Source organism: Ranitomeya variabilis, chromosome 1 (assembly GCF_051348905.1).
Source record: "Ranitomeya variabilis isolate aRanVar5 chromosome 1, aRanVar5.hap1, whole genome shotgun sequence".
Lineage (NCBI taxonomy): Eukaryota > Metazoa > Chordata > Amphibia > Anura > Dendrobatidae > Ranitomeya > Ranitomeya variabilis.
The window spans coordinates 354,496,523-354,512,123 of NC_135232.1; positions in this window are offsets into that span (position 1 = coordinate 354,496,523).

Below are 15,601 nucleotides of genomic sequence, written 5' to 3' on the forward strand. Positions count from 1 at the left end.
TACTATGGGGGGCTGCATTATATTCTATGGGGGGCTACATTATATATTATGGGGAGGTGGGCTGTATTATATTCTATGGGGGTTACATACTCTGGGGTGGCTGCATTATACTCTGTGGGGTGGCTGCATTATACTCTGGGGTGGCTGCATTATACTCTGGGGTGGCTGCATTATACTCTGGGGTGGCTGCATTATACTATATGTGGGCTGCATTATACTGTATCGAGGACTATGGGGAATACGTTATACTATATGAAGAACTATGGGGTGCATTATACTATGGGAAGTGAATTGTACTACATGGATGACTGTGGCGGTGCATTATACTATATGGAGCACTATGAGGATTGTATTATGCTATATGGAGGACTATGAGGATTGTATTATGCTATATGGAGGACTATGAGGAGTGTATTATACTATGTGGAGGACTGAGCAGTGTATTTTAATATATGGAGGACTATAGGGAGTGTATTATACTATATGGAGGACTATGGAGCACATTATAATATATGGAGGACTATGGGGTGTATTTTACTAAACAAGTAAAATGCTGCATATTCGGATTGTTTTTGCTGGAACAAAAAGCCTTGTTGTCAGCAGCACATTGCCAGTGTAAACTGTAGATGTGCTGCTGAAAACATGATACTGTATGGTGATCTGTTAGTGATCTATTAGTGATCGTTCTGTCTCATCATTATTCCTCAGCTGGTGGAAAGAGGCCGGGAAACAAGCGTTGAACAACTTCAGTATTGTCGATCAAACTCGTTTAGCGGCCTGAACTCAGCGCACGTAAATACAACAGAAAGGCTTCTGTGTGATGTGCAATATGTTAGCATTTGGGGACCCATTTTAAACTTTGCCTAGGGCCCCACTTTGCCTAAAACCGGCCCTGCCTACAAGTGTACAAAGATATTATACAGTCACCATGTGACAAGTGGGCCTGTGTAACTTCAAATGCCAGGGCTGAATTTTAGTCCCAGTCCGGCCCTGCTTACACCCCTTCTTTCCTCCTCATGAATTTTAATCCGACGACCCTTACAAGATTAGTTTCCACTTGACTGCTCCTGCTCTTCCGCACTGGAAGGTTCCTGTAAAGAATATACATTATTTACCACATGTGTAGTATTGCCAGTCAATACATACCAATCAGTATATCAAATGCGATTACATAATCAGTGTCATGTCAATCCTGGGAGCAGTCAGGTCTTCTCTGTAGGACAAGTTTGAAGAGCAATGATAAGTAAGTAACTTGGCACTCAACTTCAGAGAATGGTGATGGTTTTTTTATTATTCAGATGGCAGTCCAAAATATTGGACTGCCATCTGAATAATAAAAAAACCATCACCATTCTCTGAAGTTGAGTGCCAAGTTACTTACTTATCATTTATCTACTGGTGTGGGAAACCTATCTTGTGCACCAACACAGCTGTGCCACGATATACTTTACTAAGTTTGAAGAGCAGGCAGCAGTCAAGTGAAACACTACAGAAAAGAACAGATAAGACAAATTGAACTTGTTTAAAAGAGACAAACACAATGTAGTTTAAGCAAAAAAAAAAAAAATTTGAAGGCCAATACTTACATTACAGGCAGCAGTCCAACAGCACAGCAGGCAGCACAGCACCTGAACAGCAGCATAACATGGGAATAGCAGCACCACAGCGGAAAAGCAGCTCAACACGGGGACAGCAGCACCGCACCGGAAAAGCAGCACCAAACGTGACAGCAGCAAAGCACAGTCTGTAAGGCAAAAAAAGGAAAAAATAAGACACAAAGTGATGAAGGGTGTGAAATTGGGCAGAGTGTGAAACTGGGAAGAGCAACATAGTACACACACTCATACTTAGGCCGGGGTCACACTAGCGTATTGCATCTGATGCGAGAGCATCGGATGCGATATGTTAATGACCCTGGGTTCCTGCTCTGCTCTCAGCAGGAGCCGAGTGTCATGCATCTGTGCTCTGAGCCTCTTGCAGAGAGCGGATCGGAGCACAACTGCGGAGGAGGCGGAGAAATGAATTTCTCCATCTCCTCCATTGCCGGGGTCAGCGTATAACGCACATCACTCGGATGATATCTGAGTGATGTGCGTTGTCTCACTCGCACCCATAGGCTTATATGGGTGCGAGTGAGCAGAGACTTGGCCGAGTGTCGGTGACAATCACAGCATGCTGCGATTTCACTCGCACACTGAAAACGGCGGAGGAAAAATTTTTTTTAGCGCTTAGCACTCGTCCGTATTATGGTCTAGTGTGACTCCGGCCTTACACAGGGCCACAGGAGCAATGCACAACAGGTAATCCCGGACAGGAATGAGCAAGCCAGTCAAGGAGTCCAGAACATGAAAAAAACACAGTCTAGAAGGAACAGAAAACAAAACATAAGTACAGACTACGGAATGCAGTGAAAGACAGACATACATTTTCAAAGCTTCTATACTTACATGCAGAGTTTTGTCCACAGTCTTGTGCTTGCATCCAGAGTTTTGAGACTAATGGACTGCTTGTCTCCAGACCCCCTTTTATACATCAGGGATTTTGCAGGTGGTGACATGATTAGTGTGAAGTACATTTCCTTGCATACCAATGCGTTCTCATAGGCAGTAATGCGCTGTTTTGACGCACTCACCCGCATGCGTACGTCTGCGCTAAATTGACGGCTCAAAAAATGCAACATGTTGCATTCACCGCACACCACGAAATGATGTATACGTATGCATCCGCATGCTAATGCATGTCCCTGAGTACACTATGTTAAATATATGTACACAAGACGCATGCGGATTGGTACACAGGTATACGCTGCTCACACATACACAAATGTGTACCCGGCCTAACCCCTTGGTGACAGAGCCAATTTTGTCCTTAATGACCAAGCCAATTTTCACAGTTTTGACCACTGTCACTTTAAAAGGCTATAGCTCTGAAACGCTTCAACGGATCCCACAGATTCTGAGACTGTTTTTTCATGACATACTACATATGTACTATATGTTCATGGTAAAATTTATTCGATATAACTTGTGAGTATTTATGAAGAAAAAGTAAATTTGGCAAAAATTGTGAAAATTTAGAAATATTCAAACTTTTAATTTGTGGGCCCCTAAATCAGAGAGTCATATCGCACAAAATAGTTAATAAATTATTATTATTTATTTATATAGCACCATTATTTCCATGGTGCTGTACATGTGAAAAGGGGTTACATACAGGTTAACATTTTCCACATGTCTACAATATTTTGGAAACACAATTTTTTTGGTTAGGAAGTTATAAAGGTTAAAAGTTGACTAGCGATTTCTAATTTTCAAAAAAAAAATTAGCCCAAAAGTGACAAAATTCTAAAAACTGCACCTCTCAAGGTGCTCAAAACCACATTCATGATAGTGATCACGATACTGGGGATGGTAAAAACTGACCCGAATCATGTTCTCTGGGGTCTCAGCTACACCTGGAGATTAGCCGAAACCCCGGAGATTTTCCGACGCTGGGCGGCGCTATAACCTTATTTCTGCCGCCGTTAACTGCCGCCGTTAAAAGGCATATCGGCAGTCATTAAGGGGTTAATCCTCTGCTCTTTCTGGGATTTTTGGTCCAGTGGGTGGTCCTTTCAGTGATTGACAACTATTTGTGTATAAGTGTGCATACAAAGAAAACTGTCAACGCCTGATGGGACTGCCCACTGGACCAAAAATTCCAGAACATCAGATGATTAAATTATTTAAACACAGGTGATACTGAATCATTTCTCACAAAACTACATATCAATCTACTCAGCTTTTCCTGCTCTGCCACATGATGTCTGCAGATGGGACTGCATTTTCATGACAACAGCTTCACTTTAGTCCTTTTTTAAAGTATAGAAAATCTTTGATTCTGCACATAAAAACATATAGAGAAAAAGCACAAAAAATACAGATCAAAAGCGATTTTAGATACACATTGGACAGGAGTTTCCATTAAATCTCATCCAGTTTGCTTGGACATTTAGGCTGTATACACACAGCATAAATGCTGCATTTTTTTGCTGCATTTAACTCTCTAATTATAGTGGATGTCATTTCATGAAATCTCCTGGACACTATGCATCCAAACACATTGTTGAAAACATGCAAATAGTAATTAGCATTTAACCCCTTCACCCCGAAGCCTGTTTTCACCTTCCTGACCAGGCCAATTTTTACAATTCTGACCACTGTCACTTTATAAAGTCATAACTCTGGAACGCTTCAATGGATCCCACTGATTCTTAGAATGTTTTCTCGTGACATTTTGTACTTCATGAAAGTGGCAACATTTATTTTACATGACTTGCGTTTATTTGTGGGAAAAAATGAAAATTTGTCGAACATTTTGCAATTTTCAAACTTTTAATTTTTATGCCCTTATATCAGAGAGTCATATCGCACAAAACAGTTAATAAAGAACATATCCCACATGTCTACTTTACAATAGCACAATTTCTTAAACATAATTTTTGTTTTGTTAGGTTTGTAAGTTTTGTTAGGAAGTTATAACGGTTAAAAGTTGACGAGCCATGTCTCATTTTTACAACAAAATTTGCAAATCCATTTTTTTTAGGGACCACCTCACATTTGAAGAGACGTGACTTTGAGGGGCCTATATGACAGAAAATACCCAAAAGTGACACCATTCTAAAAACTGCACCTGTCAAGGTGCTCAAAACCACATTCAAGAAATTTGTTAACCCTTCAGGTGCATCACAGGAATTTTTGGAATGTGGAAGGAAAAAAATTAGCATTTACCGGTACTTTTCTTTCACAAAAATTTTCCTTTAGACCTAATTTTTTTTACTTTCGCAAGGGTAACAGGAAAAAATGGACCATACAATTTGTTGAGCAATTTATTCTAAGTATGCCAATACCCCATATGTGGGGGAAATCTAAAGTGTGGGCACACGGCAGGGCTTGGAAGGGAAGGTGCGCGATTTCACTTTTTGAATGTAAAATTTGCTGGTATAATTAGCGGAAGCCATGTCATGTTTCGAGAGCCCCTGATGTGACTAAGGCCGGCCTCACACTAGCGAGTTTTACGGACGTATGAGCGCATAAACTACGTCCGTAAAATACGCATTACACACGGCCCAATGAATCTCTATGGCCCAGCTCCTATCTGCCGTATATTACGCATCCGTAATATACGGTCTTGTACGGACGTAGAAAATCGCAGCATGCTGCGTTTGTCACCGTATTGCGCAAAAAAATCGCCAATGAAAGTCTATGGGGGTGAGAAAAATACGGATTCCACACGGACCAGCAGTGTGACTTGCAAGAAATACGCAGCGGTGTTAGTGAAAAGCCGGTAATTCAATTGCCGGCTTTTCATTTCTCCTTCACAAACCCGACATGATATGAGACATGGTTTACATACAGTAAACCATCTCATATCCCTTTTTTGCATACTCCACACTACTAATGTTAGTAGTGTGTATGTGCAAAATTTGGGCGCTGTAGCTGCTAAAATAAAGGGTTAAATGGCGGAAAAAATTGGCGTGGGCTCCCGCGCAATTTTCTCCACCAGAGTGGTAAAGCCAGTGACTGTTGTGACCCCAATGGCGAGGGTCTCAGAGGAACGTGGAAGTCTGCAGAATACAAAAATCCAGCTCATAGGGCAGTGGTAACTGGGTTGACCATATATCTACTCCTAACGCCAACACTAGAAGTAGCCGGGGATCATTCCTACGTTGATTCTAGATGACACGCGCCAGCCGGAGAATCTAGCTACCCCTAGTAGAGGAAAACAAAGACCTTTCTTGCCTCCAGAGAAGGGGACCCCAAAGCTGGATAGAAGCCCCCCACAAATAATGACGGTGAGGTAAGAGGAAATGACAAACACAGAAATGAACCAGGTTTAGCACAGAGAGGCCCGCTTACTGATAGCAGAATAAAGAAAGGTAACTTATATGGTCAACAAAAACCCTATCAAAATCCACACTGGAAATTCAAGAACCCCCGAACCGTCTAACGGTCCGGGGGGAGAACACCAGCCCCCTAGAGCTTCCAGCAAAGGTCAGGATATAGATTGGAACAAGCTGGACAAAAATACAAAACCAAAACAAATAGCAAAAAGCAAAAGGCAGACTTAGCTGATATAACTGGAACCAGGATCAGTAGACAAGAGCACAGCAGACTAGCTCTGATAACTACGTTGCCAGGCATTGAACTGAAGGTCCAGGGAGCTTATATAGCAACACCCCTAACTAACGACCCAGGTGCGGATAAAAGGAATGACAGAAAAACCAGAGTCAAAAAACTAGTAACCACTAGAGGGAGCAAAAAGCAAATTCACAACAGTACCCCCCCCCTTAGTGAGGGGTCACCGAACCCTCACCACGACCACCAGGGCGATCAGGATGAGCGGCATGAAAGGCACGAACTAAATCGGCCGCATGAACATCAGAGGCGACCACCCAGGAATTATCCTCCTGACCATAGCCCTTCCACTTGACCAGGTACTGAAGCCTCCGCCTGGAGAGGCGAGAATCCAAGATCTTCTCCACCACGTACTCCAACTCGCCCTCAACCAACACCGGAGCAGGAGGCTCAGCAGAAGGAACTACAGGCACAATGTACCGCCGCAACAAGGACCTATGAAATACATTGTGAATAGCAAACGACACAGGAAGATCCAGACGAAAAGATACAGGATTAAGGATTTCCAATATCTTGTAAGGCCCAATAAAACGAGGTTTAAATCTGGGAGAGGAGACCTTCATAGGAACAAAGCGGGAAGAAAGCCACACCAAATCCCCAACGCGTAGTCGGGGACCCACACCGCGGCGGCGGTTGGCAAAGCGCTGAGCCTTCTCCTGTGACAACTTCAAGTTGTCCACCACATGATTCCAGATCTGCTGCAACCTATCCACCACAGAATCCACCCCAGGACAGCACAAATGACCGCACATCCCTTGACAAGGAAGGCCACCAAAAGGACCTGGCCACCAGATCTCTGGTGCCAAAAATTCCCGGGTGACCTGCCAACACCGAGGAATGAACCTCGGAAATGACTCTGCTGGTCCACTTATCCGGGACAAACAGTCTGTCAGGTGGACAAGACTCAGGCCTATCAGCCTGAAATCTCTGCAACACACGTCGCAGATCCGGAGAAATAGCTGACAAGATAACTCCATCTTTAAGAATACCAACAGGATCAGCGACTCCAGGAGCATCAGGCACAAAGCTCCTAGAAAGAGCATCGGCCTTCACATTCTTTGAACCTGGTAAATACGAGACAACAAAATCAAAGCGGGAGAAAAACAATGACCAGCGGGCCTGTCTCGGATTAAGGCGTTTAGCAGACTCGAGATACATCAGATTTTTGTGATCAGTCAAGACCACCACACGATGCTTAGCACCCTCGAGCCAATGACGCCACTCCTCAAATGCCCATTTCATGGCCAACAACTCCCGATTGCCCACATCATAATTTCGCTCGGCAGGCGAAAACTTCCTAGAGAAAAAGGCACAAGGTTTCATAACAGAGCAACCAGGGCCTCTCTGCGACAAAACGGCCCCTGCCCCAATCTCCGAAGCATCCACCTCAACCTGAAAGGGAAGTGAGACGTCAGGCTGGCACAAAACAGGCGCCGAAGTAAACCGGCGTTTCAACTCCTGGAAAGCCTCCACGGCAGCAGGAGCCCAGTTAGCTACATCGGAGCCCTTCTTGGTCATATCCGTCAAAGGTTTCACAATGCTAGAAAAATTAGCGATAAAACGACGGTAGAAGTTAGCGAAGCCCAAGAACTTCTGAAGACTCTTAACTGACGAGGGCTGAGTCCAATCAAGAATAGCTCGGACCTTGACTGGGTCCATCTCCACAGCAGAAGGGGAAAAAATGAACCCCAAAAAGGGAACCTTCTGTACACCAAAGAGACACTTTGAGCCCTTGACAAACAAAGAATTTTCACGCAAAATTTTAAAGACCAACCTGACCTGCTCCACATGCGAATCCCAATTATCAGAAAAAACCAAAATATCATCCAGATAAACAATCAAAAATTTATCCAGATACTTCCGGAAAATGTCATGCATAAAGGACTGAAAAACTGAAGGCGCATTGGAGAGCCCAAAAGGCATCACCAAGTACTCAAAATGACCTTCGGGCGTATTGAATGCGGTTTTCCATTCATCACCTTGCTTAATGCGCACAAGGTTGTACGCACCACGAAGGTCTATCTTGGTGAACCACTTGGCACCCTTAATCCGGGCAAACAAGTCAGACAACAGCGGTAAAGGATACTGAAATTTGACAGTGATCTTATTTAAAAGCCGATAATCAATACAAGGTCTCAAAGATCCGTCCTTTTTTGCCACAAAAAAGAATCCCGCACCAAGAGGGGAAGAAGACGGACGAATATGTCCTTTTTCCAGAGACTCCTTGATATATGAACGCATAGCGGTATGTTCAGGTACCGACAGATTAAACAGTCTTCCCTTAGGAAATTTACTGCCTGGAATCAAATCTATAGCACAGTCACAGTCCCTATGAGGAGGCAGTGCACTGGACTCAGACTCACTGAAGACATCCTGATAATCAGACAAATACTCCGGAACTTCCGAAGGCGTAGAAGAAGCAATAGACACAGGCAGGGAATCCTCATGAATACCACGACAGCCCCAACTTGAGACTGACATAGCCTTCCAGTCCAGGACTGGATTATGGGTCTGTAACCATGGCAGCCCTAAAACGACCAAATCATGCATTTTATGTAAAACCAGGAAACGTATCACCTCGCGGTGTTCAGGAGTCATGCACATGGTAACCTGAGTCCAATACTGCGGTTTATTTGCTGCCAATGGTGTAGCATCAATACCCCTAAGAGGAATAGGATTTTCTAATGGTTCAAGAGTAAATCCACAGCGCTTAGCAAATGAGAGATCCATGAGACTCAGGGCAGCACCTGAATCTACAAACGCCATGACAGGATAAGATGACAGTGAGCAAATCAAAGTTACAGACAGAATAAATTTAGGTTGCAAATTACCAACGGTGACAGGACTAACAACCTTAGCTATACGTTTAGAGCATGCTGAGATAACATGTGTAGAATCACCACAGTAGTAGCACAAGCCATTCCGGCGTCTATGAATTTTCCGCTCATTTCTAGTCAGGATTCTATCACATTGCATTAAATCAGGTGTCTGTTCAGACAACACCATGAGGGAATTTGCGGTTTTGCGCTCCCGCAACCGCCGGTCAATTTGAATAGCCAGTGCCATAGTATCATTCAGACCTGCGGGAATGGGAAAACCCACCATAACATTCTTAATGGCTTCAGAAAGGCCATTTCTAAAATTAGCGGCCAGTGCACACTCGTTCCAATGTGTCAGCACGGACCATTTCCGAAATTTTTGGCAATACACTTCAGCCTCGTCCTGCCCCTGAGACATAGACAGCAAGGCCTTTTCTGCCTGAATCTCAAGATTGGGTTCCTCATAAAGTAAACCGAGCGCCAGAAAAAACGCATCAAGATCAGCCAATGCCGGATCTCCTGGCGCCAGCGAAAAAGCCCAATCCTGAGGGTCGCCCCGTAAGAACGAAATAACAATTTTTACTTGCTGAGCAGAATCTCCTGATGAACAGGGTCTCAGAGACAAAAACAATTTACAATTATTCACGAAATTCCTAAACTTAAACCTGTCTCCGGAAAACAGTTCAGGAATCGGTATTTTAGGTTCTGACCTAGGATTTCTGATAACATAGTCTTGTATGCCCTGCACACGAGTAGCCAGCTGGTCCACACTTGTAATCAAGGTCTGGACATTCATGTCTGCAGCAAGCATAGCCACTCTGAGGTAAAGGGGAAGGAGAAAAAAAAAAACTCAGAATCTTCTTTCTTATAATCCCTCTTCTGCAATGCATTAAACATTTAATACTGGCCTGGCAAACTGTTGTGACCCCAATGGCGAGGGTCTCAGAGGAACGTGGAAGTCTGCAGAATACAAAAATCCAGCTCATTGGGCAGTGGTAACTGGGTTGACCATATATCTACTCCTAACGCCAACACTAGAAGTAGCCGGGGATCATTCCTACGTTGATTCTAGATGACACGCGCCAGCCGGAGAATCTAGCTACCCCTAGTAGAGGAAAACAAAGACCATTCTTGCCTCCAGAGAAGGGGACCCCAAAGCTGGATAGAAGCCCCCCACAAATAATGACGGTGAGGTAAGAGGAAATGACAAACACAGAAATGAACCAGGTTTAGCACAGAGAGGCCCGCTTACTGATAGCAGAATAAAGAAAGGTAACTTATATGGTCAACAAAAACCCTATCAAAATCCACACTGGAAATTCAAGAACCCCCGAACCGTCTAACGGTCCGGGGGGAGAACACCAGCCCCCTAGAGCTTCCAGCAAAGGTCAGGATATAGATTGGAACAAGCTGGACAAAAATACAAAACCAAAACAAATAGCAAAAAGCAAAAGGCAGACTTAGCTGATATAACTGGAACCAGGATCAGTAGACAAGAGCACAGCAGACTAGCTCTGATAACTACGTTGCCAGGCATTGAACTGAAGGTCCAGGGAGCTTATATAGCAACACCCCTAACTAACGACCCAGGTGCGGATAAAAGGAATGACAGAAAAACCAGAGTCAAAAAACTAGTAACCACTAGAGGGAGCAAAAAGCAAATTCACAACAGTGACTGAGGGCAGATATTAATAGCCTACAGAGGGTTCATGGTTATTGGCCCCCCCTGGCTACAAACATCTGCCCCAGAAAAGGCACATCTGGAAGATGCGCCTATTCTGGCACTTGGCCACTCTCTTCCCACTCCCGTGTAGCGGTGGGATATGGGGTAATGAAGGGTTAATGTCACCTTGCTATTGTAAGGTGACATTAAGCCAGATTAATAATGGAGAGGCGTCAATTATGTCACCTATCCATTATTAATCCAATTGTATGAAAGGGTTAAAAAACACACACACACATTATTAAAAATTATTTTAATGAAATAAACACACAGGTTGTTTTAATATTTTATTGCTCTCTCAATCCACCTGAAGACCCTCGCTTGGCAAAATAATAAACCAACAATATACATACCTTCTGATGAACTGTCACTTCCCACGAAGTAAATTCATCTGAAGTGGTTAAATCAATTTACAGGCAGGAGCTATGCTAAAGCACTCGCTCGTGTCTGTAAACCCCGGGTACTGAAAGGAAAGCAGGGTGATCTGTACTTACATTGAGTCGCGGTGAGGCGCCCTCTGCAGGATGAACTCACATGAACTCGAGCATGGGAACTTTTCCAAGGCTGCAGTTCATGAGAACATCCAGCAGAGGGCGCATCACCGCGACTCAATGTAAGTACAGATCACCCAGCTTTCCTTTCAGCACCCGGGGTTTACAGGTCCGAGCGAGTGCTTTAGCACAGCTCCTGCCTGTAAATTGATTTAACCCCTTCAGATGGATTTACTTCGTGGGACGTGACAGATCATCTGAAGGTATGTATATTGTTGGTTTATTATTTTGCCAAGCGAGGGTCTTCAGGTGGATTGAGAGAGCAATAAAATATTAAAACAACCTGTGTGTTTATTTCATTAAAATAATTTTTAATAATGTGTGTGTGTTTTTTAACCCTTTCATACAATTGGATTAATAATGGATAGGTATCATAATTGACGCCTCTCCATTATTAATCTGGCTTAATGTCACCTTACAATAGCAAGGTGACATTAACCCTTCATTACCCCATATCCCACCACTACACGGGAGTGGGAAGAGAGTGGCCAAGTGCCAGAATAGGCGCATCTTACAGATGTGCCTTTTCTGGGGTGGCTGGGGGCAGATGTTTTTAGCCATGGGGGGGTGTTGTGAATTCTGCTCTTGGGCTCCCTCCGGTGGTTGTAAGTGGTAGCGCTGCTGTCTCTGAATCACAGCATTTATCAGGTGTGTTCACTTTGTGCAATTTGGACTGGGCTATTTAGTCTTGCTTCACCCTTTAGTTAGTGCCAGTTGTCCATTGTTCCTGGAGGATTCACATCCCTGCCTGGTCTCTTCTGCTTTGCAGTTCTTTTCAACAAAGATAAGTTCTGGCCTTGATTTTGCTGTCCACATGCTGTGGTCTTATTGTTCAGTTCTTTTCTATGTTTTGTCTTGTCCAGCTTGGTCTGTATAAGGATTTTTTTTAGCCAAGCTGGTTTCTCTGGAGATGCAGATATACCCTCCATATCTTTAGTTAGCTGTAGAGTTTTTGTATTTTCTGTGGTGGATATTTTCTAGTGTTTTAATACTGACCGCATAGTACTCTGTCCTATCCTTTCTATTTAGCTAGAAGTGGCCTCCTTTGCTAAATTCTCATTTCAGTCTGTGTATGTTTTTTTCTTTCTCCTCTCACAGTCAATATTTGTGGGGGGCTGCCTATCCTTTGGGAATTTTCTCTGAGGCAAGATAGTTTACCCTTTTCTATCTCTAGGGGTAATTAGTCCTCCGGCTGTGTCGAGATGTCTAGGGAGCGCTAGGTACATTCCACAGCTACTTCTAGTTGCGGTGTTAGGTTCAGGGTCTGCGGTCAGTACAGGTACCACCTTCTCCAGAGTACGTCTCATGCTGCTCTTAGACCACCAGATCATAACAGTACAACTGGCCAACAATGAGTTAGCCGCATCTCAGAAGAAGGGAAGGAAAGTGCTGAGCCATTTTTTTTTCTGTAGTCTGTTGTTTTTTGTTTTTTTTTTTCTCTTCCCTCTTTGCCTCTGGGTGGCTCAGTAGTTCGGCGCCGGTATGGATGTTCAGGGATTGGCTTCTCGTGTGGATCAACTTGCTGCTAGAGTACGGGGTATTTCCGATTATATCGTTCAGACTCCAGTTTTAGAGCCTAGAATTCCAACTCCTGATTTGTTTTTTGGGGATAGGTCCAAATTTCTGAGCTTTAAAAATAACTGTAAACTGTTTTTTGCTCTGAAACCCCGTTCCTCTGGTGATCCCATCCAGCAGGTTAACATTATTATATCCCTGCTGCGTGGTGACCCCCAGGATTGGGCATTTGCCCTGGAACCTGGGAATCCGGCGTTGCTTAATGTAGACACCTTTTTTCAGGCGCTTGGGTTATTGTATGACGAACCTAATTCAGTGGATCATGCTGAGAAGACCTTGTTGGCCCTGTCTCAGGGTCAAGAAGTGGCAGAATCATATTGCCAGAAGTTTAGAAAATGGTCTGTACTGACTAAATGGAATGAGGATGCCTTGGCGGCAATCTCCAGAAAGGGTCTTTCTGAATCCGTTAAAGATGTTGTGGTGGGGTTCCCCACGCCTGCTGGTCTGAGTGATTCTATGTCTCTGGCCATTCAGATTGATCGGCGCTTGCGCGAGCGCAGAGTTGTACACACTATGGCATTGTCTTCCGAGCGGAGTCCTGAGCCTATGCAGTGTGATAGGATTGTGTCTAGAGCTGAACGACAAGGATTCAGACGTCAGAATAGGTTGTGTTTTTACTGCGGCTATTCTGCTCATGTTATTTCTGATTGCCCTAAGCGTACCAAAAGAATCGCTAGTTCTGTTACCATCAGTACTGTACACCCTAAATTTCTGTTATCTGTGACCCTGATCTGCTCATTATCGTCATTTTCTGTCATGGCATTTGTGCATTCAGGCGCCGCTCTAAATTTAATGGACTTAGAATTTGCCAGACGTTGTGGTTTCCCCTTGCAGCCTTTGCAGAGTCCTATTCCTTTGAGGGGCATTGATGCTACACCATTGGCTAAAAATAAACCTCAGTTTTGGACACAGCTGACCATGTGCATGGCACCAGCCCATCAGCAAGATTGTCGTTTTCTGGTGTTGCATAATTTGCATGATGCTATTGTGCTGTGTTTCCCATGGTTACAGGTGCATAATCCGGTATTAGATTGGAAATCTATGTCTGTGACTAGTTGGGGTTGTCAGGGGGTTCATGGTGACGTTCCTGTGATGTCAATTGCCTCCTCCCCCTCTTCTGAAATTCCTGAGTTTTTGTCAGATTTCCAGGATGTAGTCAATGAGCCCAAGTCCAGTTCCCTTCCACGGCATAGGGACTGTGATTGTGCTATTGACTTGATTCCAGGCTGTAAGTTCCCTAAGGGCCGACTTTTCAACCTGTCTGTGCCAGAACATACCGCCATGCGTAGCTATGTTAAGGAGTCCTTGGAGAAGGGGCATATTCGGCCATCTTCTTCACCATTGGGAGCAGGTTTTTTTTTTGTTGCCAAAAAAGATGGCTCCTTGAGACCCTGTATTGATTATCGCCTCTTGAATAAGATCACGGTCAAATTCCAATACCCTTTGCCTTTGCTTTCTGATCTGTTTGCTAGGATTAAGGGGGCTAGTTGGTTTACTAAGATTGACCTTCGAGGGGCATATAATCTGGTTCGTATTAAGCAGGGTGACGAATGGAAAACTGCGTTTAATACGCCCGAGGGCCATTTTGAATATCTTGTGATGCCATTTGGACTCTCTAATGCTCCATCTGTGTTTCAGTCCTTCATGCATGATATATTTCAGAATTATCTTGATAAATTCATGATTGTATATTTGGATGATATTTTGATTTTTTCAGATGATTGGGAGTCTCATGTGAAACAAGTCTGGATGGTATTTCAGATCCTTCGTGATAATGCCTTGTTTGTGAAGGGGTCTAAGTGCCTCTTTGGAGTACAGAAGATTTCTTTTTTGGGCTTCATTTTTTCTCCCTCATCTATAGAAATGGATCCGGTTAAGGTTCAGGCCATTCATGATTGGATCCAGCCCACATCCGTGAAGAGCCTTCAGAAATTTTTGGGCTTTGCTAATTTTTATCGCCGTTTCATTGCCAACTTCTCCAGTGTGGTTAAACCCCTGACCGATTTGACGAAGAAAGGCACTGATGTTACGTATTGGTCCTCTGCGGCGGTTTCTGCCTTTCAGGAGCTTAAACGCCGATTTGCTTCTGCCCCTGTGTTGCGTCAGCCGGATGCTTCTCTTCCTTTTCAGGTTGAGGTTGACGCTTCTGAGATTGGGGCAGGGGCCGTTTTGTCTCAGAGGAATTCTGATGGTTCCTTGATGAAAACGTGTGCCTTCTTTTCTCGAAAGTTTTCGCCTGCGGAACGCAATTATTATGTCGGCAATCATGAGTTGTTGGCTATGGAGTGGGCATTTGAGAAGTGGCGACATTGGCTTGAGGGGGCCAAGCACCGTATTGTGGTCTTGACCGATCATAAGAATCTGATTTATCTCGAGTCTGCCAAATGGCTGAATCCTAGACAGGCCCGATGGTCCCTGTTTTTCTCCCGTTTTGATTTTGTGGTCTCGTATCTTCCGGGTTCTAAGAATGTTAAGGCTGATGCCCTCTCTAGGAGCTTTTTGCCTGATTCTCCTGGGGTCCTTGAGCCGGTCGGTATTCTGAAGGAAGGGGTGATTCTTTCTGCCATCTCCCCTGATTTACGACGGGTTCTTCAGAAATTTCAGGCTGATAAACCTGACCGCTGTCTAGTGGGGAAATTGTTTGTTCCTGACAGATGGACTAGTAAAGTGATTTCGGAGGTTCATTGTTCTGTGTTGGCTGGTCATCCTGGGATTTTTGGTACCAGAGATTTGGTTGGTAGGTCCTTTTGGTGGCCT